The sequence below is a fragment of the Oncorhynchus clarkii genome, chromosome 13 (genome assembly GCF_045791955.1).
Source record: "Oncorhynchus clarkii lewisi isolate Uvic-CL-2024 chromosome 13, UVic_Ocla_1.0, whole genome shotgun sequence".
In the NCBI taxonomy this organism is placed as follows: domain Eukaryota; kingdom Metazoa; phylum Chordata; class Actinopteri; order Salmoniformes; family Salmonidae; genus Oncorhynchus; species Oncorhynchus clarkii.
In genome coordinates, this window is record NC_092159.1 from 13355430 (window position 1) to 13377000 (window position 21571).

At 41.1% G+C, this 21571-nt stretch overlaps 1 protein-coding gene across 2 annotated transcripts in view; it reads left to right on the forward strand.

The window, feature by feature from the left end:
* Nucleotides 1–21571, forward strand: part of LOC139424426 (adenylate cyclase 9) — a 79694-nt gene that overhangs the window by 36564 nt on the left and 21559 nt on the right. The window lies entirely within an intron of this gene.

The window sequence follows — 21571 nt, forward strand, 5'->3', positions numbered from 1 at the left end:
GTATTTTAGTCTCTCTTCATTGTGAAGTAATAGTTTTAGTCTCTCTTCATTGTGAAGTAATAGTTTTAGTCTCACTTCATTGTGAAGTAATGGTATTTTAGTCTCTCTTCATTGTGAAGTAATGGTATTTTAGTCTCTTCATTGTGAAGTAATGGTATTTTAGCCTCTCTTCATTGTGAAGTAATAGTTTTAGTCTCTTCATTGTGAAGTAATAGTTTTAGCCTCTCTTCATTGTGAAGTAATAGTTTTAGTCTCTCTTCATTGTGAAGTAATAGTTTTAGTCTCTTCATTGTGAAGTAATAGTTTTAGTCTCTCTTCATTGTGAAGTAATAGTTTTAGACTCTCTTCATTGTGAAGTAATAGTTTTAGTCTCTCTTCATTGTGAAGTAATAGTTTTAGCCTCTCTTCATTGTGAAGTAATAGTTTTAGTCTCACTTCATTGTGAAGTAATGGTATTTTAGCCTCTCTTCATTGGGAAGTAATAGTTTTAGTTTCTCTTCATTGTGAAGTAATGGTTTTTAGCCTCTCTTCATTGTAAATGAATGGTTTTTAGCCTCTCTTCATTGTGAAGTAATTGTTTTTAGTCTCTCTTCATTGTGAAGTAATAGTTTTATTCTCTCTTCGTTGTGAAGTAATAGTTTTAGTCTCTCTTCATTGTGAAGTAATGGTTTTTAGTCTCTCTTCATTGTGAAGTAATAGTTTTAGCCTCTTCATTGTGAAGTAATAGTTTTAGTCTCTTCATTGTGAAGTAATGGTTTTTAGTCTCTTCATTGTGAAGTAATAGTTTTAGTCTCTCTTCATTGTGAAGTAATAGTTTTAGTCTCTCTTCATTGTGAAGTAATGGTTTTTAGTCTCTCTTCATTGTGAAGTAATAGTTTTAGTCTCTCTTCATTGCGAAGTAATAGTTTTAGCCTCTCTTCATTGTGAAGTAATAGTTTTAGTCTCTCTTCATTGTGAAGTAATAGTTTTAGTCTCTTCATTGTGAAGTAATGGTTTTAGTCTCTTCATTGTGAAGTAATAGTTTTAGTCTCACTTCATTGCGAAGTAATGGTTTTAGTCTCTTCATTGTGAAGTAATAGTTTTAGTCTCTCTTCATTGTGAAGTAATAGTTTTAGTCTCTTCATTGTGAAGTAATGGTTTTTAGTGTCTTCATTGTGAAGTAATAGTTTTAGTCTCTCTTCATTGTGAAGTAATAGTTTTAGTCTCTCTTTATTGTGAAGTAATGGTTTTTAGTCTCTCTTCATTGTGAAGTAATAGTTTTAGTCTCTTCATTGTGAAGTAATGGTTTTTAGTGTCTTCATTGTGAAGTAATAGTTTTAGCCTCTCTTCATTGTGAAGTAATAGTTTTAGTCTCACTTCATTGTGAAGTAATGGTATTTTAGCCTCTCTTCATTGTGAAGTAATAGTTTTAGTCTCTCTTCATTGTGAAGTAATGGTTTTTAGCCTCTCTTCATTGTAAATTAATGGTTTTTAGCCTCTCTTCATTGTGAAGTAATGGTTTTTAGTCTCTCTTAATTGTGAAGTAATAGTTTTAGCCTCTCTTCATTGTGAAGTAATAGTTTTAGTCTCTTCATTGTGAAGTAATGGTTTTAGTCTCTTCATTGTGAAGTAATAGTTTTAGTCTCACTTCATTGCGAAGTAATGGTTTTTAGTCTCTCTTCATTGTGAAGTAATAGTTTTAGTCTCTTCATTGTGAAGTAATGGTTTTTAGTGTCTTCATTGTGAAGTAATAGTTTTAGTCTCTCTTCATTGTGAAGTAATAGTTTTAGTCTCTCTTCATTGTGAAGTAATAGTTTTAGTCTCACTTCATTGCGAAGTAATGGTTTTTAGTCTCTCTTCATTGTGAAGTAATAGTTTTAGTCTCTCTTCATTGTGAAGTAATAGTTTTAGTCTCTTCATTGTGAAGTAATGGTTTTAGTCTCTTCATTGTGAAGTAATAGTTTTAGTCTCACTTCATTGCGAAGTAATGGTTTTTAGTCTCTCTTCATTGTGAAGTAATAGTTTTAGTCTCTTCATTGTGAAGTAATGGTTTTTAGTGTCTTCATTGTGAAGTAATAGTTTTAGTCTCTCTTCATTGTGAAGTAATAGTTTTAGTCTCTCTTCATTGTGAAGTAATAGTTTTAGTCTCACTTCATTGTGAAGTAATGGTTTTTAGCCTCTCGTCATTGTGAAGTAATGGTATTTTAGTCTCTTCATTGTGAAGTAATGGTATTTTAGTCTCTCTTCATTGTGAAGTAATAGTTTTAGTCTCTTTTCATTGTGAAGTAATAGTTTTAGCCTCTCTTCATTGTGAAGTAATAGTTTTAGTCTCTCTTCATTGTGAAGTAATAGTTTTAGCCTCTCTTCATTGTGAAGTAATAGTTTTAGTCTCTCTTCATTGTGAAGTAATAGTTTTAGCCTCTCTTCATTGTGAAGTAATAGTTTTAGTCTCACTTCATTGTGAAGTAATGGTATTTTAGCCTCTCTTCATTGGGAAGTAATAGTTTTAGTCTCTCTTCATTGTGAAGTAATAGTTTTAGTCTCTCTTCATTGTGAAGTAATAGTTTTAGTCTCACTTCATTGTGAAGTAATGGTTTTTAGCCTCTCGTCATTGTGAAGTAATGGTATTTTAGTCTCTTCATTGTGAAGTAATGGTATTTTAGTCTCTCTTCATTGTGAAGTAATAGTTTTAGTCTCTTTTCATTGTGAAGTAATAGTTTTAGCCTCTCTTCATTGTGAAGTAATAGTTTTAGTCTCTCTTCATTGTGAAGTAATAGTTTTAGCCTCTCTTCATTGTGAAGTAATAGTTTTAGTCTCTCTTCATTGTGAAGTAATAGTTTTAGCCTCTCTTCATTGTGAAGTAATAGTTTTAGTCTCACTTCATTGTGAAGTAATGGTATTTTAGCCTCTCTTCATTGGGAAGTAATAGTTTTAGTCTCTCTTCATTGTGAAGTAATGGTTTTTAGCCTCTCTTCATTGTAAATTAATGGTTTTTAGCCTCTCTTCATTGTGAAGTAATGGTTTTTAGTCTCTCTTAATTGTGAAGTAATAGTTTTAGCCTCTCTTCATTGTGAAGTAATAGTTTTAGCCTCTCTTCATTGTGAAGTAATGGTTTTTAGTCTCTTCATTGTGAAGTAATGGTTTTTAGTCTCTTCATTGTGAAGTAATAGTTTTATCCTCTTCATTGTGAAGTAATAGTTTTAGTCTCTCTTCATTGTGAAGTAATGGTTTTTAGTCTCTCTTCATTGTGAAGTAATAGTTTTAGTCTCTCTTCATTGCGAAGTAATGGTTTTAGTCTCTTCATTGTGAAGTAATAGTTTTAGTCTCTCTTCATTGTGAAGTAATAGTTTTAGTCTCTTCATTGTGAAGTAATGGTTTTAGTCTCTTCATTGTGAAGTAATAGTTTTAGTCTCACTTCATTGCGAAGTAATGGTTTTAGTCTCTTCATTGTGAAGTAATAGTTTTAGTCTCTCTTCATTGTGAAGTAATAGTTTTAGTCTCTTCATTGTGAAGTAATGGTTTTAGTCTCTTCATTGTGAAGTAATGGTTTTTAGTGTCTTCATTGTGAAGTAATAGTTTTAGTCTCTCTTCATTGTGAAGTAATAGTTTTAGTCTCTCTTCATTGTAAATTAATGGTTTTTAGTCTCTCTTCATTGTGAAGTAATGGTTTTTAGTCTCTCTTCATTGCGAAGTAATAGTTTTAGTCTCTCTTCATTGTGCAGTAATAGTTTTAGCCTCACTTCATTGTGAAGTAATAGTTTTAGTCTCACTTCATTGTGAAGTAATGGTTTTTAGCCTCTCGTCATTGTGAAGTAATGTTTTTTTAGTCTCTCTTCATTGTGAAGTAATAGTTTTAGTCTCACTTCATTGTGAAGTAATAGTTTTAGTCTCACTTCATTGTGAAGTAATGGTTTTTAGTCTCTTCATTGTGAAGTAATGGTATTTTAGTCTCTCTTCATTGTGAAGTAATGGTATTTTAGTCTCTTCATTGTGAAGTAATGGTATTTTAGTCTCTCTTCATTGTGAAGTAATAGTTTTAGTCTCTTTTCATTGTGAAGTAATAGTTTTAGTCTCTCTTCATTGTGAAGTAATAGTTTTAGTCTCACTTCATTGTGAAGTAATGGTTTTTAGCCTCTCTTCATTGTGAAGTAATAGTTTTAGTCTCTTTTCATTGTGAAGTAATGGTTTTTAGTCTCTTCATTGTGAAGTAATAGTTTTAGTCTCTCTTCATTGTGAAGTAATGGTTTTTAGTCTCTCTTTATTGTAAATTAATGGTCTTTAGTCTCTCTTCATTGTGAAGTAATAGTTTTAGTCTCTCTTCATTGTAAATTAATGGTCTTTAGTCTCTCTTCATTGTGAAGTAATAGTTTTAGTCTCTCTTCATTGTGAAGTAATAGTTTTAGTCTCTCTTCATTGTGAAGTAATAGTTTTAGTCTCACTTCATTGTGAAGTATTGGTTTTTAGCCTCTTCATTGTGAAGTAATAGTTTTAGCCTCTTCATTGTGAAGTAATAGTTTTAGTCTCTTCATTGTGAAGTAATGGTTTTTAGTCTCTTTTCATTGTGAAGTAATAGTTTTAGTCTCTCTTCATTGTGAAGTAATGGTTTTTAGTCTCTCCATTGTGAAGTAATAGTTTTAGCCTCTTCATTGTGAAGTAATGGTTTTTAGTCTCTCTTCATTGTGAAGTAATAGTTTTAGTCTCCATCTCTCTTTTGTTGAATTAAATTGCCGCGTGTATACAGTATATTCATAATGCATCTTATTTATCACACGCATACAGCATACAGATACAGAGCCTTTTGGGTGTAAAATCTGTCAAACAGCGTGAGAGCTGCTGCTACAGCATCTCAAACAGCAAATGCACAGGCAGCGGAAGGCAGGCTTCATCAGCACGTCATACACCACGTTGCAGTGAGCTGGAGGCAGTATGCGTTTTGAAACAGATACTTCATGGTTTGAAACCAGAATGTTTTACTACATATTATGATGCATGTCTTACCTTACTTTTGGTCATGTAGTGCACTTTAAAAAAATCTATCATTTAAGTGGTGGATCAGCTTAATATTGGGGAAAGATTGTTGCTTCCATCAATGTAAGTGTCTGCATCATTTCCAATCGCCCATATCTTTTTTTTGGTTAATATATACATCCATATACATACACGTACATACACATACACACATATATACATACACATACACACATATATACATACACATACACACATATATACATACACATACACACATATATACATACACATACACACATATATACATACACATACACACATATATACATACACATACACACATATATACATACACATACACACATATATACATACACATACACACATATACACATACACATACACACATATATACATACACATACACACATATATACATACACATACACACATATATACATACACATACACACATATATACATACACATACACACATATATACATACACATACACACATATATACATACACATACACACATATATACATACACATACACACATATATACATACACATACCTATATAGACATACATAGTTTTTTTAGAATATATCTTTATTATTCCCTGCAAACCCTACTACCCTTCCCCCAATTGGATTAAACTAATAAACACTTAAGCTTCTACCTTCAGTTTATACATCTTATACACATTTTACAGACAATCTATATTTAGTTTGTTTTTAGTCCTTCCTCTATTTCTCATGTCCATCCAGTTTGGTTTCTATTTGTAACATGTAGTGCACTTTGAAGTGTGTGGACACCTGCTCCTCGAACATCTCATTCCAAAACCATGGGCATTAATATGGAGTTGGTATCGCCTTTGCTGCTATAACAGCTTCCACTCTTCTGTGAAGGCTTTCCACTAGATGTTGGAACATTGCTGCGGGGACTTGCTTCCATTCAGCCACAAGAGCATTAGTGAGGTTGGGCACTGATGTTGGGCGATTAGGCCTGGCTCGCAGTCGGCGTTCCAATTCATCCCAAAGGTGTTTGGTGGGGTTGAGATCAGGGCTCTGTGCAGGCCAGTAAAGGTCTTCCATACCGATCTAGACAAGCTATTTCTGTATGAACCTCGCTTTGTGCACGTGGGCATTGTCATGCTGAAACAGGAACTGGCCTTCCCTAAACTGTTGCCACAAAGTTGGAAGCACAGAATCGTCTAGACTGTCATTGGGGCATAGCCTGAACCATGAAAAACAGCCCCAGACCATTATTCATCCTCCGCCAAACTTTACAGTTGGCACTATGCATTAGGGCAGGTAGCGTTCTCCTGGCATCCGCCAAACCCAGATTGTTTCCGTCGGACTGCCAGATGGTGAAGCGTGATTCATCACTTCAGAGAACTCGTTTCCACTGCTTCAGAGTCCAATGGCGGCGAGCTTTACATCACTACAGCCGATGCTTTGCATTGCGCATGGTGAATTTAGGCTTGAGTGCGGCTTCTCGGCCATGGAAACCCATTTCATGAAGCTCCTGACGAACAGCTCCTAGACGTTTCCACTTCACAATAACAGCACTTACAGTTGACCGGGGCAGCTCTAGCAGGGCAGAAATTTGACGAACTGATTAGTTGGAAAGGTGGCATCCTATGACGGTGCCATGACGAAAGTCACTGAGCACTTTGGTAATGCCATTCTACTGCCAATGTTTGTCTATGAAGATTGCATGGCTGTGTGCTCGATTGTATACACCGGTCAGCAACAGGTGTGGCTGAAATAGCCGAATCCATCAGTTTGAAGGGGTGTCAACATAACTTTTGTGTCTATTTTGTGTAGCTTAGCCAACATCAGACCATATCGGTGGAGGCAATTATTTTATATAAACTTTCTTTCATTGTCTAGTAGCCAAAGGCACAATCCTAGTCATATTAGCAACCCATGCTAGTTGTTGCAAATTAGATCTCCCCTTTTTCAAAATGTCTAATGTATGTTTTCATCATTGTCACATGAAACCTCTTGCATGTGCAGTGCCCTTTTGACAACAGCGTTTTCCAACTAATTGCATTATGGAACGAACATTTGCTGCCTTGTGCGCATTTCTGCACTTATAATGTGCATAAATAATAGTTTATCAACATTTTAAGCTAAACATTCTGATCTGTTGCATCATACTCATTGCTTTAAAGAAAATTATAATGATGTATCCTAGGTCTACTGGTTGTATGAATTTGGGCTCTATCATCCCACAACTGTCCCAGAGTCTCTTTGGAATAGGCTATTTCTTACTCGACTAGCTGACCAACAGAATAGTTAACATTTCTACTATGGGGGATAGTAGATTAACACAGGCTAGTGATTTTTCTGTTCATTTCACATCTTGCAGGTTGAGGAAAAGTCAATGTGGACAGTTATTCTAACATTTTCAAAGTGCGGGGTATACTACTGCAGTAGGGTATACTACTGCAGTGTTCACTGAAGATCCAACTGAGTCATACATACAGGGGGTCTCCTCTATACAGGGGGTCTCCTCTATACAGGGGGTATACTACTGCAGTGTTCACTGAAGATCCAACTGAGTCATACATACAGGGGTCTCCTCTATACAGGGGGTATACTACTGCAGTGTTCACTGAAGATCCAACTGAGTCATACATACAGGGGGTCTCCTCTATACAGGGGGTCTCCTCTATACAGGGGGTATACTACTGCAGTGTTCACTGAAGATCCAACTGAGTCATACATACAGGGGGTCTCCTCTATACAGGGGGTCTCCTCTATACAGGGGGTATACTACTGCAGTGTTCACTGAAGATCCAACTGAGTCATACATACAGGGGTCTCCTCTATACAGGGGGTATACTACTGCAGTGTTCACTGAAGATCCAACTGAGTCATACATACAGGGGTCTCCTCTATACAGGGGGTATACTACTGCAGTGTTCACTGAAGATCCAACTGAGTCATACATACAGGGGTCTCCTCTATACAGGGGGTATACTACTGCAGTGTTCACTGAAGATCCAACTGAGTCATACATACAGGGGTCTCCTCTATACAGGGGGTCTCCTCTATACAGGGGGTATACTACTGCAGTGTTCACTGAAGATCCAACTGAGTCATACATACAGGGGGTCTCCTCTATACAGGGGGTCTCCTCTATACAGGGGGTATACTACTGCAGTGTTCACTGAAGATCCAACTGAGTCATACATACAGGGGTCTCTTCTATACAGGGGGTCTCCTCTATACAGGGGGTATACTACTGCAGTGTTCACTGAAGATCCAACTGAGTCATACATACAGGGGTCTCCTCTATACAGGGGTCTCCTCTATACAGGGGGTATACTACTGCAGTGTTCACTGAAGATCCAACTGAGTCATACATACAAGGAGTCTCCTCTATACAGGGGTATACTACTGCAGTGTTCACTGAAGATCCAACTGAGTCATACATACAGGGGTCTCCTCTATACAGGGGGTATACTACTGCAGTGTTCACTGAAGATCCAACTGAGTCATACATACAGGGGGTCTCCTCTATACAGGGGGTCTCCTCTATACAGGGGGTCTCCTCTATACAGGGGGTATACTACTGCAGTGTTCACTGAAGATCCAACTGAGTCATACATACAGGGGTCTCCTCTATACAGGGGGTATACTACTGCAGTGTTCACTGAAGATCCAACTGAGTCATACATACAGGGGGTCTCCTCTATACAGGGGGTCTCCTCTATACAGGGGGTCTCCTCTATACAGGGGTCTCCTCTATACAGGGGGTCTCCTCTATACAGGCGGTCTCCTCTATACAGGAGGGCTCCTCTATACAGGGATCTCCTCTATACAGGAGGGCTCCTCTATACAGGGGGTCTCCTCTATACAGGGGGTCTCCTCTATACAGGAGGGCTCCTCTATACAGGAGGTCTCCTCTATACAGGGGGTCTCCTCTATACAGGGGGCCTCCTCTATACAGGGGGCCTCCTCTATACAGGGGGTCTCCTAGGGCGTGTCCTCTATACAGGGGGTCTCCTCTAAAAAAATATATATACACACACACACACATATACAGGGCACCAATGATACTTTGTATGATACTGTGTGTTTGTCTGCTTATGCACTAGTGTGTGTGTATAATGAACACGATGGGAGACAGAGCTGGTTTCAAGCGCAAGGTGCAGGGCGCAGCAGGTGTTTATTTGTAAAGGACCACAGGAGGAGGCAGGTAGCTGGGTCCAGGGGCAGGCAGAAGGTCATACACGGGGGGTCCAAAAAGGCAACAGTGCAGGCAGGGAAAAGGCTAGTAACGTAGTTCAGGAGATCAGGAAATAGGTAGATAACAGGAAATCCGCTAAAGTACAGGCAGGGAATAGGCAAAAGGCGTCATTAGTGAGGCAGGAAAAAACTATCATACACGGGATGATTCAATTACGTGAAAAACAGAGCTCTGAATAGAAGTGTGTCACAAAACAAACAATACCTCACAATGATGGGGTTTAAAGAACTGAGATAAATAGTGTGTGATAATGACATACAGGTGTGTGAACAGCTGATCAGGATTCAGGTGATTGGGATCTAGAGTGAGCTGCGTTCAGGGGATCTAGGTGTTTGAGAGTGTGAGTTGGAAGCAGACGTTAGTGTGTGTGTGTTGTCTGCTTATGTTAGTGCGTGTGTTGTCTGCTTGTGTGTGTGTGTGTGTGTGTGTGTGTGTGTGTGTGTGTGTGTGTGTGTGTGTGTGTGTGTGTGTGTGTGTGTGTGTGTGTGTGTGTGTGTGTGTGTGTGTGTGTGTGTGTGTGTGTGTGTGTGTGTGTGTGTGTGTGTGTGTGAGAATGTGCTATCCTTGTCTAGTGGGGATGTGGTCATCATTACAGGCTGTAGGGACATCAGGACACCAGATGTAGGCAGCAGAACCGTGGGTGGTACGGCACTCTTAGGGGACCAACTCTGCATTTTAGGGAGGGGTGTGTGTTTAGGGAAATAGCGGCCCTTGGTACAGGAACAGTATGATGGTATGAAAATCTGGATACCGGCCAACCCTAGAATGTGTACGTGCAAGCGTGCGTGTGGATGTATACAAGGGAATATTTGTTGCTGTTCCTCCCCTGCAGTATTGGTATGCAGCATTTGCTTTGATCATTAACCCAGGGCAGCTGACACTTGTTTGTTTATGTATGCATCTGTCCCTCTCTCTTGCTCTCTCTCCCTTTCTCTCTCTCCTCTCTCTGCCCTTCCTTCTCTCACTCACTCCCTCTCTCTGCCTCTCCTTCTCTCACTCACTCACTCTCTCTCTCTCTCTCCCTTTCTCTCTCTCTCCTCTCTCTGCCTCTCCTTCTCTCACTCACTCCCTCTCTCTGCCTCTCCTTCGCTCACTCACTCACTCACTCACTCCCCCTCTCTCTCTCTTCCTCCCTCTCACTTCTCTCTCTGGCTCTCCCTCTCTCATTAACTGATAAACATGCCATTAGCGCTCAATTGAATTTTAAACACTCTCACCCTCAAGCCATTTCTCTACTGGACCCCCCCCCCCCCCCCCCCCTCCTTACCCCCTTTCCCCCAAAGTATCGCTGCCAGCAGGGTATAGGCCCCTCTCTCACGCACATGTACAAGCACACGTTCTCTCTCTCTCTCTCTTTCTCTCTCTCTCTCTCTCTCTCTCTCTCTTCCCCTCTCTCTCTCTCTCTCTTCCTCTCTTCCTCTCTCTCTCTCCCTCTCTTCCTCTCTCTTTCTCTCTCTCCCTCTCTCTCTCTTTATCTCTCTCTCTCTTCCTCTCTCTCTCCCCCTCTCGCTTCCTCTCTCTCTCTCTCTATCTCTCTCTCTTCCCTAGAGAAATCAGTGTTGCCAATGCCAACTGGCTGGGCTACAAACACCTGGCACATATGCCCTCTCATGCCCTCCCTGTCTGCTCTCTCTCTCTCTCTCTCTCTCTCTCTCTCAGGAAACGGTCTGCAGGCACTGTCTTCTTTCCCTCCCTCACTCTCCATCTCTTTCCCTCCTTTGTCTGTGCTCTCTCATTGGGCTGGCAGGTAGCCTAGTGGTTAGAGCGTTGAGCCAGTAACCGAAAGGTTGCTGGATTGAATCCCTGAACAAGGCAGTCGGGCAGAACCGGTAGGCCGCCATTGTTCCCCGGTAGGCCGTCATTGTAAATAAGAATTTGTTCTTAACTGGCATGCCTAGTTAAAAAAAAAGGTTAAAAAAAAATTGGGAGTTTACTCAGCTTTCTTCTCAAGGACACAATGACCTCTAGGTTGGAAAGAGAAAAAGACAGGGAAAGAGAAAGCGAGAATGATAGAAAGTGTACAAGTGTGTGTGTATTCATTCATAGAGTGAAAATAAGTGGTTATCAGAAAGAGAAAGAAACTTTGTTTCTGCTCTTCTGTCTATTTCTGTCTCCACAGCAGCCATAGTAGATGAAGCATGTGTGTGTGTCCCTTCATCGTGTGTGTGTTCTTCGCTGGGATTGTGTGTATGTGTGTGCCCAGCAGCCTGTGTATTATACAGAATCAATAGAATCCATCAGGTGCATTAAAGGCTAAAGTGTGTCATGCTGTCAGGCCTAAGTGTTCCTCTCAGTGTGTGTGTGTGTTTGTGTGTCAGGCTGTCAAGCTAAGTGTTCCTCCCATACACTGACTGGATAGATGTACATCCTAGAGAGGGTTGACACACAGAGTATAGGGTTATTAGGGAAGTTTATATGGACTTGATTCCAGCTCTATAGCTTTTCCTTTCAACTATGTTGGACACGCATCCACCTCCATTTGCAGAGACATCACCATACATAAACACAGGCACACCCTTTTTTGTTATATTGATGCGTCTGGGAAACTGTATTTTTAGCTATATGAAACCTGTTTTGCTTTGAAAACCAGCCAGGTCCCCCGTGATACAAGTCAGTATTCAATGTCCATCCATGTCTGAGGATGTTGGGAAATGAAGTGGAAACCGGCCACTAGGGGCAACAGTGAGCGCTGTTACCTTCAAGTAGGTTTCGGTGTTGTGGGCGGGGATGAAAGATGGGCATCTGCCTCTGGTGGAAAAGGTTTTGTGTCCGAATCCAGAGACAGAAAGTAGCTTTTTCAATTTTTGTTTTAAGCCCAAACCTTAACCATTACCTTAACCATTACCTTAACCCTTACCTTAACCATTACCTTAACCATTACCTTAACCCTTACCTTAACCTTTACCTTAACCATTACCTTAACCATTACCTTAACCATTACCTCAACCCTTACCTTAACCATTACCTTAACCATTACCATAACCCTTACCTTAACCATTACCTTAACCCTTACCTTAACCCTTACCTTAACCATTACCTTAACCATTACCTTAACCATTACCTTAACCCTTACCTTAACCATTACCTTAACCCTTACCTTAACCATTACCTTAACCATTACCTTAACCCTTACCTTAACCCTTACCTTAACCCTTACCTTAACCCTTACCTTAACCCTTACCTTAACCATTACCTTAACCATTACCTTAACCATTACCTTAACCCTTACCTTAACCATTACCTTAACCCTTACCTTAACCCTTACCTTAACCATTACCTTAACCCTTACCTTAACCATTACCTTAACCATTACCTTAACCATTACCTTAACCCTTACCTTAACCATTACCTTAACCATTACCTTAACCATTACCTTAACCCTTACCTTAACCCTTACCTTAACCATTACCTTAACCATTACCTTGACCCTTACCTTAACCGTTACCTTAACCCTTACCTTAACCATTACCTTAACCATTACCTTAACCCTTACCTTAACCCTTACCTTAACCATTACCTTAACCCTTACCTTAACCATTACCTTAACCATTACCTTAACCCTTACCTTAACCATTACCTTAACCCTTACCTTAACCATTACCTTAACCCTTACCTTAACCCTTACCTTAACCATTACCTTAACCCTTACCTTAACCATTACCTTAACCCTTACCTTAACCATTACCTTAACCCTTACCTTAACCATTACCTTAACCCTTACCTTAACCCTTACCTTAACCATTACCTTAACCCTTACCTTAACCATTACCTTAACCCTTACCTTAACCCTTACCTTAACCCTTACCTTAACCATTACCTTAACCCTTACCTTAACCCTTACCTTAACCCTTACCTTAACCATTACCTTAACCCTTACCTTAACCCTTACCTTAACCATTACCTTAACCCTTACCTTAACCCTTACCTTAACCCTTACCTTAACCATTACCTTAACCATTACCTTAACCCTTACCTTAACCCTTACCTTAACCCTTACCTTAACCCTTACCTTAACCCTTACCTTAACCATTACCTTAACCATTACCTTAACCCTTACCTTAACCCTTACCTTAACCATTACCTTAACCATTACCTTAACCATTACCTTAACCCTTACCTTAACCCTTACCTTAACCATTCGTAGGTAATGCCTTAACTTAAGAATAAAGACTTTGAAATTTGACGTTGAAGAAACATGGATGAATGTCTAATTCTGACGTGAGACTGAGAGATCTGGTAGCTGAAAACAGCCTATCGCACAAAAATATAAACGCAACATGCAACAATTACAGTTCATATAAGGAAAGCAGGCAATTTATATAAATAAATTAGGTGTCGGAGGGGTTATGGTATGGGCAGGCATAAGCTATGGACAACGAACACAATTGCATTTTATCGATGTCAGTTTGAATGCACAGAGATACCATGATGAGATCCTGAGGCCCATTGTCGTGCCATTCATCCTCAGTCATCACCTCATGTTTCAGAATGATATATCAAGGTCTGACAACACTGCATCTTTTTAGTTATTTTGACCATTAAATTACAATATTTTTATTTGGAATTTGGGAGAAATGTTGTCAGTAGTTTATAGAATAAAACAAACATTTTCATTTTACCCAAACACATACCTATAAATAGTAACCCATACCTATAAATAGTAAAACCAGAGAAACTGATCATTTTGCAGTGGTCTCTTCATTTTTTCCAGAGCTGTATATATAAATATAGGACAAAACACACATCACGACGAGAGACAACACAACACTACATATAGAGAGACCTAAGACTACAACATAGCAAGGCAGCAACACATGACAACACAGCATGGTAGAAACACATGACAACAACATGGTAGCAACACAACATGGTAGCAGCACAGAACATGGTACAAACATCAACAGGGCAACAGGGCAAGAAGGTAGAGGCAACAATATTTCACTCAAAGCAGCTACAACTGTCAGTAAGAGCATCCATGATTGAGTCTTTGAATGAAGATAAAACTGTCCAGTTTGAGATAAAACTGTCCAGTTTGAGTGTTTGTTGCAGCTCGTTCCAGTCACTAGTTGCAGCGAACTGAAATGAGGGGCGATCGAGAGATGTGTGTGCTCTGGGGACCTTTAACAGAATGTGACTGGCAGAACGGATGTTGTATATGGAGGATGAGGGCTGCAGTAGATATCTCAGATAGGGGGGGAGTGAGGACTAAGAGGGTTTTATAAATAAGCATCAACCAGTGGGTCTTGCGACGGGTATATAGAGATGACCAGTTTACAGAAGAGTATAGAGTGCAGTGATGTGTCCTATAAGGAGCATTGGTGGAAAATCTGATGGCCGAATGGTAAAGAACATCTAGCCGCTCGAGAGTACACTTACCTGCTGATCTATAAATTAGGTCTCCGTAATCTAGCATGGGTAGGATGGTCATCTGAATCAGGGTTAGTTTGGCAGCTGGGGTGAAAGAGGAGCAATTACGATAGAAGAAACCAAGTCTAGATTTAACTTTAACTGCAGCTTTGATATGTGCTGAGAGAAGGACAGTGTACCGTCTAGCCATACACCTAAGTACTTGTATGAGGTGACTACCTCAAGTAGTAACACCTGTGGGAGGAGGGGCATTCTTCTTACCAAACCACATGACCTTTGTTTTGGAGGTGTTCAGAACAAGGTTAAGGGTAAAGAAAGCTTGTTTGGACACTAAGAAAGCTTTGTTGTAGAACATTTAACACAAAATCCAGGGAGGGGCCAGCTGAGTATAAGACTGTATCATCTGCATATAAATGGATGAGAGAGCTTCTTACTGCCTGAGCTATGTTGTTTATGTAAATTGAGAAGAGCGTAGGGCCTAGGATTGAGCCTTGGGGTAGTCCCTTGGTGACAGGCAGTGGCTGAGACAGCAGATTTTATACACTGCACTCTTTGAGAGAGGTAGCTAGCAAACCAGGCCAAAGACCCCTCAGAGACACCAATACTCCTTAGCCGGCCCACAAGAATGGAATGGTCTATCGTAATTAAAAGCTTTGGCCAAGTCAATAAAAATAGCAGCACAACATTGCTTAGAATCAAAGGCATTGGTGACATAATTGAGGACCTTTAAGGTTGCAGTGACACATCCATAACCTGAGCGTAAACCAGATTGCATACCAGAGAAAATATAGACATCAAGAAAGCCAGTCAGTTGATTATTGACAAGTTTTTCCAACACTTTTGATAAACAGGGCAAAATAGAAATAGGCCTATAACCGTTAGGATCAGCTTGATCTCCCCCTTTAAATAAAGCACGAACCGTGGCTGCCTTCCAAGCAATGGGAACCTCCCCAGAAAGGAGGGAAAGGTTAAAAAGGTTGGAGATAGGCTTGGCGATGATAGGGGGCAGCAACCTTAAAGAAGAAAGGGTCTAAACCATCTGATGTTTTTTTGGGGTCAAGTTTCAGGAACCTCTTTAGCACCTCGGACTCAGTGACAGCCTGTAGGGAGAAACTTTGTAGTGGGGCAGGGGAAAAAGAGGGAGAAGCATCGGGGACAGTCGCATTAGAAGGGGTGGGAGATGAGGAAATGTTGGACGGGCAAGGAGGCATTGCTAAGTCAAATAGGAATCCTGATTTAATGAAGTGGTGATTTAAAGAGCTCAGTCATGTGCTTCTTGTCAGTAACAACCGCATCATCAACTTTAAGGGACACAAGCAGCTGTGAGGAGGAGGGTTTATTCTCTAGGTCTTTAACTGTTTTCCAGAACTTCTTGGGGTTAGACCCACAGAGAGAGAACTGCTCCTTAAAGTAACTAACTTTGGCCTTCCGGATGGCCTGAGTGCACTTATTTCTCATTTGCCTGAACGAGAGCCAGTCAGCCTGAGTATGCGTGTGCCGAGCCTTTTGCCAAATGTAATTTTTGAGGTGGAGTAACTCTGCAAGATCACGGTTGTTTTTAATTTAAATGTTCTTTATGCGGGCGTGTTTGTTAACAATACCACTGAACATATCAAAAAATGTCCAAGTGTCTTCGACAGAAGGGATTCTATACCATTTTCCAGAAGCCAGTTCATGAAGGTAGGCTTGCTCATTAAAGCTTTTTAGCAAGGGTCTATAACAAATCAGGACAGGTCGTTTCACTGAGCAGCCATTACGAACACAGGCTCTAAAACAGTGATCACAAGGTCATTACAAAAAACACCAGACTGATACCTATCAGGATTATTTGTGGGGATAACATCAAGAAGAGTAGTCTTTTCTGGGTGTTGGAGTCATACCTGGTGGGATTGGTAATAATCTGAGAGAGATTTAGGGAGTCCCATTGCTTTAGGACTTGGTCAGCTGGTGTAAGCATGTCCCAGTTTAGGTCACCTAGCAGGACAAATTCAGACTTAGTGTAAGGGGCCAGGAGAGAGTTTAGGGCAGGTAGGGTACAGGCCGGTGCTGATGGAGGACGATAGCTCTTTGGTGACTGTTGCTGGGTGCTATTTGAAAGTTTAATACTTAAAACCAGCAAATCAAATTGTTTGGGGACAGACTTGGTGGAGACAACCGAGCACTGAAGGTGATCCTTGGTAAAGATTGCCACTCACCCACCTTTGGAAGATCTGTCTTGCCGAAAAAGGTTCTAACCAGAAAGGTTAACATCAGTATTCAAAACACTCTTCCTTAACCACGTCTCAGTAATGACCAACACATCTGGATTGGAGCTGTGGACCTACACTTTCAATTGATCCATTTTTAGGTAATAAGCTTCTAGTGTTAACGTTCTTGTGGCAACAGGTCACAAATCTTGCTGCTGTGATGGCACACTGTGGTATTTCACCCAGTAGATATGGGACTTTATCATAATCGGGTTTGTTTTTTAATTCTTTGTGGATCTGTGTAATCTGGGGGAAATATGGGTCTCTAATATGGTCATACATTGGACAGGAGGTTATGAAGTGCAGCTCAGTTTCCACCTCATTTTGTGGGCAGTGGACACATAGCCTGTCTTCTCTTGAGAGCCAGATCTGCCTACGGCAGCCTTTCTCAATAGCAAGGCTATGCTCACTGAGTCTGTACATAGTCAAAGCTTTCCTTAATTTTGGGTCAGTCCCAGTAGTCAGGTATTCTGCCACGGTGTGCTCTCTGTTTAGGGTCAAATAGCATTCTAGTTTGCTCAGTGTTTTGTTAATTACTTGACACATTGGAAATAATTATCTTTTTGTTTTCTCATGATATATGGTTGGGTCTAATTGTGCTGTTGTCCTGGGGCTCTGTGGGTTCTGTTTGTGTTTGTGAACAGTGCCCCAGGACCAGCTTGCTTAGGGGACTCTTCTCCAGGTTCATCTCTCTGTAGGTGATGGCTTTGTTATGGAAGGTTTGGGAATCGCTTCCTTTTAGGTTGTTGTAGAATTTAACGTCTCTTTTCTGGATTTTGATAATTAGTGGGTATCAGCCTAATTCTGCTCTGCATGCATTATTTGGTGTTTTACTGAGGATATTTTTGCAGAATTCTGCATGCAGAGTCTCAATTTGGTGTTTGTCCCATTTTGTGAATTCTTGGTTGTTGAGCGGACCCCAGATAAAGTGCAATGGGTTCTAGAACTGATTCAAGTATTTTTAGCCAGGTCCTAATTGGTATGTTGAATTTTATGTTCCTTTTGATGGCATAGAAGACCCTTCTTGCCTTGTCTCTCAGATTGTTCACAGCTTTGTGGAAGTTACCTGTGGCGCTGATGTTTAGGCCAAGGTATGTATCGTTTTCTGTGTGTTCTAGGGCAACGGTGTCTAGATGTAATTTGTATTTGTGGTCCTGGCGACTGGACCTTTTTTGAACACCATTATTTTGGTCTTACTGAGATTTACTGTCATGGCCCAGGTCTGGCAGAAGATCTAGGTGCTGTTGTAGGCCCTCCTTGGTTCTATCATCTCTCACACACAAACAAACACAGACATAAATACACACTCCTTCTCTTTCCACTCTCCCTTTGTCTCTCTTTCACTCTACACTCTCTCTCTCTCTCTCTCTCTCTCTCTCTCTCTCTCTCTCTCTCTCTCTCTCTCACACTCTTGCACACACACTCCCTTTTCTTGCAGTACATTGTTTTGATAAAATCCACTCATCTCTGATTCCCATGTCCTGCCTCAGTAAACATAGACAGTTGGTAACAAGACCACTGTAAGAGTGTGTGTTCTGTGTTGCCCACTGTTATACAACTTTCCATTCACTTCCTCTTGCTGTTTCTCACACTGTAGTGTCCATCCCCCCTGTTCCTGTTCACTGGCCCGCACGCACACATACATACATACATACATACACGCACACATACATACATACATACATACATACATACACACATACATACATACATACACGCACACACACACACATGCAGAGACAGACAGACACCTAGAGACCGACAGACAGACAGACACGTAGAGACAGACAGACAGACAGACAGACACATACATGCAGAGACAGACAGACAGACACATGCAGAGACAGACAGACAGACAGACAGACAGACAGACAGACAGACAGACAGACAGACACACAGACAGACAGACACACAGACACATACATGCAGAGACAGACAGACAGACACATACATACAGAGACAGACAGACAGACAGACAGACAGACACATACATGCAGAGACAGACAGACAGACAGACACATACATGCAGAGACAGACAGACAGACACATACATGCAGAGACAGACAGACACAGACACGCAGAGACAGACAGACAGACAGACATACATACACATACATGCAGAGACAGACAGACAGACAGACAGACACATACATGCAGAGACAGACAGACAGACACATGCAGAGACAGACAGACACATACATGCAGAGACAGACAGACAGACACATGCAGAGACAGACAGACAGACAGACAGACAGACAGACAGACAGACAGACAGACATGCAGAGACAGACAGACAGACAGACAGAGAGACAGACACGCAGAGACAGACAGACATGCAGAGACAGACAGACAGACAGACAGAGAGACAGACACGCAGAGACAGACAGACACGCAGAGATAGACAGACAGACACCTATATGCAGAGACAGACAGACAGACACATACATGCAGAGACAGACAGACAGACAGACACATACATGCAGAGACAGACAGACAGACAGACAGACAGACACGCAGAGACAGACAGACATGCAGAGACAGACAGACACGCACAGACAGACAGACAGACAGACAGACAGACAGACAGACAGACAGACATGCAGAGACAGACAGACAGGCAGACAGACATGCAGAGACAGACAGACAGGCAGACAGACATGCAGAGACAGACAGACAGACACAGACATGCAGAGACAGACAGACACATACATGCAGAGACAGACAGACAGACAGACACGCAGAGACAGATAGACAGACACATACATGCAGAGACAGACAGACACATACATGCAGAGACAGACAGACAGACACATACATGCAGAGACAGACAGACAGACACATACATGCAGAGACAGACAGACAGACAGACAGATATGCAGAGACAGACAGACAGACAGACAGACAGACAGACAGACACGTAGAGACAGACAGACAGACAGACAGACAGACAGACAGACACATACATGCAGAGACAGACAGACATACAGACAGACAGACAGACAGACAGACAGACAGACAGCCAGACTGACAGACACGCAGAGACAGACAGACAGACACGCAGAGACAGACAGACAGACACATACATGCAGAGACAGACATACATACAGACATGCAGAGACAGACAGACACATACATGCAGAGACAGACAGACAGACACATACATGCAGAGACAGACAGACAGACATGCAGAGATAGACAGACAGACAGACAGACGCTCAAGCAGACAGACAGACAGTAGATCATGGCCCGGTAGGCTCCTATTAAATCCAGCTAAGGGACCACAACTCCGAGGCACACGTGCGTGAACACACACACACACACACACACACACACACACACACACACCCAGGGACAGCCAGGGAGACCCAGACAGGCTAGAATAGAATAGATGACTTACTATATTAGGTATGTTGTTCACAGTGACACCAGTGACAGTGACTGATCTGGCAACAGAAGAGAGAGGAGAGATAGAGTCTGGTGGGATTTGGTTCTCATGAACTGATTTGAGGGGTGGAGAGAGGGAGGGAGATAAAGGGGAATACCTAGTCAGTTGTACAACTGAATGCATTCAACTGAAATGTCTTTCCCATTTATATAAAAAATAATAATGTTTTATTTAACCAGGCAAGTCAGTTAACAACAAATTCTTATTTACAATGGCGGCCAAACCCTAACACAGACGACGCTGGGCCAATTGTGTGCCGCCCTATGGGACTCCCAATCACGGCCGGTTGTGATACAGCCTGGAAACGAATCAGGGTCTGTAGGGATCCCTCTAGCACTGAAATGCAGTGCCTTAGAATGCTGCGCCTCAGCAGAATGCTGGCTCTCAGCCTTGGTGATTCTAAAAGACACGTGAGAGAAACAGAGAAGCACAATATGAGTGTGTGACTCACTCAGTAAAGAGCTAGTGCAAACACACACACACACACACACACACACACACACACACACACACACACACACACACACACAAAACTCATACGTACAAACTGACGTACACACACACTTATACATGAGCTGACTAATATACAGATCAAATACACTCACAGCAAAGGCTGACACATCACATGTAGCTAGATACATATTTTATGTGTGTTTATCTGAAACATATTCACAGACACACACTTTTCATAAAAACATATTCAGAGAACTTTTGCATTAGTGCAGGAACAGCAAACTAGTTCCTAGAAAGATTTTTTATTAATTCAAATTTGTTTAAAATTTTTCCTATTTGCTTACAATCCCCTGAGCTTCCACTGTTTCGATTATGAGAGCTAGCCTAGCTAGCATCAGTAATGTTGAACAATGAGAGCACTAGCTAACCTAGCCTAGTATTGGCTGTGTTTGAATTGTGAGACATCAATCTAGCCTGGCTAGCATTTCATTTTGAACTGTGAGAGCGGTTAGCTAACCTATTCTAGCATTGTGTTTGAACTGTGAGAGCGGTTAGCTAACCTATTCTAGCATTGTGTTTGAACTGTGAGAGCGGTTAGCTAACCTATTCTAGCATTGTGTTTGAACTGTGAGAACGGTTAGCTAACCTATTCTAGCATTGTGCTTGAACTGTGAGAGCGGTTAGCTAACCTATTCTAGCATTATGTTTGAACTGTGAGAGCGGTTAGCTAACCTATTCTAGCATTGTGTTTGAACTGTGAGAGCGGTTCGCTAACCTATTCTAGCATTGTGTTTGAACTGTGAGAGCGGTTAGCTAACCTATTCTAGCATTGGGTTTGAAC